The sequence below is a fragment of the Rhinolophus hipposideros genome (genome assembly GCF_964194185.1).
Source record: "Rhinolophus hipposideros genome assembly, chromosome: 17".
Classification (NCBI taxonomy): Eukaryota; Metazoa; Chordata; class Mammalia; order Chiroptera; family Rhinolophidae; genus Rhinolophus; species Rhinolophus hipposideros.
The window spans coordinates 33,898,103-33,901,936 of record NC_138063.1 but is presented as its reverse complement, the minus strand read 5'-3'; the positions used below and the strand labels follow the sequence as shown (position 1 = coordinate 33,901,936).

Sequence of the window (3,834 nt, the reverse complement as noted above, 5' to 3'; positions counted from 1 at the left end):
CAAAAATGATGTAACATCAGCAATGGTCTTGGTGGTTCTTTGTGTCTGTCCTCCTGCCCCTGGTCCTGTGGTTTCAGAACTTCCCCAAGACTGGTATCCACAAATAATTCCCAAACATCAAGCATCTCTTACGCCTAGTCATATTACTAAAGATTGGGGGTAGTATTAAGGAAAGATTACATCCCACAGTACACAATTTCACCATCATGTTCAGTTTTTCCCCTTATGTTCCCCTCTCCTTTCTAAAATTCCAAAATCCTTATACACGACTCTGCTGCTGACGTAAGCCATTCCCACCAACCCTCTCTGAGCACTATATTCTGGAGAATAAATTGTTTTTCACTAATTTAAGTCTCTGAGCCTTTGAACATGCTGGCACCCTATGTTTGGAATCACTTTCTCCCCTGGTCCACCTGGTAAACTCTTATTCAGCTGCCCAACCCTATTTCAAAGTGAAAGAAATAGGGTTATTACAAAATGCAGACTAGAAGCGCGGTGCTCCAGGTGCATGGGGGCGCGCGGCGGCGGGGGGGATGGGGTGGGCGGGGGCTGGGGGGGGCGGGGGGGGGGGTCTCGCAGTGCGGCTGATTGACCCGCCAGTGTCCCGCAGACCACTGGGGCGTCACTGCTGCCTCCACCTGGCTCCAGCGCCCTGGAAGCCCGCGGAGCCCGCGGGGGCTCCTGCCCTGCGTGCGGTGGGGCTGCCCCGGCGCAGCCAGTGCGCGCGGGCCTGGGGCCTGACGTGTCGCGAGGCTGAACTACTTGGAGGAAGCCGGTCGCGCCGCTGTGCAGACGCGGCAGGGTCCGCCTGGCAAGTGAAAAGCACCGGTTTAGAACTTCTGATGACTCTCAAGCCACAGGCCATTTTAGCCAGTGTAGCCCCAGTCCAGTGTAGCCCCAATGTTTACTGTGACAAATTTGACAAAGAAGAAACTGTTACTACTACTTCTTCGTCTTCTTTTTTTTTTTTTTTAATTGGGGAACAGTGTGTTTCTCCAGGGCCCATCAGCTCCAAGTTGTTGTCCTTCAATCTAGTTGTGGAGGGCGCAGCTCAGCTCCAAGTCCAGTCGCCGTTTTCAATCTTTAGTTGCAAGGGGCACAGCCCACCATCCCATGCAGGAATTGAACCAGCTCATGCTGAAAGCTCCTGCTCTAACCAACTGAGCCATCCAGCTGCCCCACTGTTACTTCTTTTGAAAGGAGGAAAAATGACATATCAAGAGGTAGAACTTCAAGCCAGAGATTCGAGGTTTCAGCATTTAAGGAGCATCACCACTAGAAACAACAGGATTATCATGAGAATGGAGTATTTGAAAGCTGTGATAATTCCAGTGTCTTCTGACATTATTATAGATTATCGTAATTTAAATCTAGAACAATGGCTGTTGCAGGAACTCCCTTCACAGTTGGTTGGAGAGGGTCAACTTATACCCTTTACCTTTTGAGTTTAGAGCTGCAGTATTGAATCAACAACCTTCAGGGCCAACTGAGCATTTTGCAGCCACCGATTCTTGACATGTTGGATTCCAAACACTCTTCTGTAGACAGAAGCAAACTGCACATTTTTAGTACGAAATGGCAAAAGTCTATCAGAGTTAGAAACAGTTAAAATTTTCAGAGTTGATTTTGGAGATCTTGGAAGAAGAAGATCTGCTGGAGGAGTTCTGTCTAACCAAATGGAGTGATGACCCACACAATTTTGAAAAGAGAGAGGCACTGGAATTGACCATACAGAAGAGATGGAGCTGCTGCTAGAAAAGTACTATGGATTACCTGAGGATCTTTCCAGTGCAGCTGGAGAACTTAGAGTACTGATCGACGGTTCACAAAGTATTACGTTCCTCAACCTGGACAGCCACCGCCGTGTGATGATGAGGTTGAACCTACAGTTGACCATGGGAACCTTCTCTCTTTCACTCTTTGGACTACAGGGGGTTGCTTTTGGAATGAACATGAAATCTTACCTTGAAGAGGACCATAAGATGGTTTTGGCTGATTATAGGAATTATGTTTATGGGAAGTGGCCTAATCTGGAGGCATTTGCTGTCTTTCCTTGGACAAAAGCTAGAAGTTCCTTTGTCTCCTATGATGGCCTCTTTACCTAAAAAGACACCTCAGACAGATATAAGGATGGAAATGAAACACAGTTTCAGGCTGGATGGACTTGGATCAAGCAGGAGTGTCCTAACAAACCATTAGTAACAACTTGGTGAAAACTGAATTTTTTATGGTAGTTACAGAAAGCTTCTGATACTGTTTATTATTTTCTTTTATAGAGACAGAGACTTGAAAAAAAATCACTGATATTTAAATTATGTTGACGGATGATGAAACTATTATGGCAGTCACAATACTAAAACTTAATTGCATTTTCAGAATTCTAAGTAAAGAACCAAATTACTTGCTTTTTAAAATATCAAAATTCTATTTTCTACTCACTTAAAGAGCTGTTTTTATAGACATGATATGAGACATGGAGAGATTAACACAAGAATAAATTATTATATAGATTTCATTTTATACATATTAAGAAAATGCAATTTCATGCCAACTGAAGCCTGACAAACCCAGTTATGAGATCAGGTAGCCATAGTTCTTAGGACAGAGAATCATGTTCTTGCAAATTTCCTTACTCTCAGGTGACTGAAAAGCTAGCAAAATATGTTATTATCCTTCAAACAAACTGTGCAAGTTAGTGCTTTGAATCGATCTTTGACATAGCCTTATTTTCTTATATTTGTCCCCTTTTCATAGAATGTGAATAAAAAGAAGGAAATGATAATTTAACATCAGCTTTACATGGATTCCAATTAATCTTCCAATTAATCAAGACATCACTTTTTTGCCCCTTGAAACTGTTTTTCTTTGCTTGGCTATCAACAAAGCCTTTGGAAGAAGAGTTGAAAGAATGTGCTTCCATTCTGTTACTGTTTTATAGATGTTTTGGTCATTCCCTGATCTTTAGAGTAAATGGTTGTGTCACTCCAACCAACCCCCAAAAAGTAAAATATATGTCGCCCAGTTACTCTGTATGCCTGCCTTCAGAAGCTGGCAGATGGGTTTCTTAAGGCAGGAAGATAATAAACTCTAGTTCTGTGATCCCTTTTTGTCTTCACAACAAGAGATTTGGGTTCAAAACAAATGGCTGATATCTGTAAGTCTCAAAGCTGCTTTCCTCCTTCACATCTGAATTATCTTTTTTATGTTATCTGGAGGTGAAAGGAAGTTATGCAATAGGACATTACAGTTATGCTTGCCTCTAAAAGTAGCATGCATAGAAGATTCCAGAAAGCCTCGAGCAGCCCTTGTACTACAAAGGTAGTCATGATAAGTACATAAATACGCATACCCTGATGATGTGGGGGGCACCTGATACCATAACATCATGTCATATGAAGAAGCTCAGGGGTCCATTTACCAAGTGGTTTGGTGATAGGAATAAAAATGCTATTCTACTAGCTGAATTGAAAGAAAACAGATGAAGTTACAAGTGAAGTTTTCCCTACTTCCATGTGTGGTTACGAGGAGCCATTATAGGGAAGCTGGCAGAGCACAGACTGGGCTTGTCTTAGAGCTCTCAGTGGCCCACGTGGCAACTCACCATGGGTCAGGAACACGTTTTATGGTGTGGTTGTTGGGATGTGACTACACAGCTCTCTCTGGCATTGTAAATCTGTCTGATAACAGTTAGATTTCACAGAGCACTCTTCTTTGGCAAACCTCAAAGCACTCTGTTGCTGTTTTTGGTTCTTATCACTGTAAAATAGGTAATACATACTACTTAACTGTGACATAAAGCATTGGGAACCCAGAGAGCAAAATTTGACTTGACTA

The 3,834-nt window shown here is 42.8% G+C and overlaps 1 pseudogene across 1 annotated transcript; it reads left to right on the top strand.

Annotated features, from left to right (window-relative positions):
• The first annotated feature begins 533 nt into the window (after nt 1-533).
• On the top strand, nt 534-2,199 carry LOC308509842 (magnesium transporter MRS2 homolog, mitochondrial-like; annotated as a pseudogene). Its single transcript has 2 exons — nt 534-935; nt 1,174-2,199. The product of its transcript is annotated as a magnesium transporter MRS2 homolog, mitochondrial-like (transcript).
• The last annotated feature ends 1,635 nt before the right edge of the window (nt 2,200-3,834 follow it).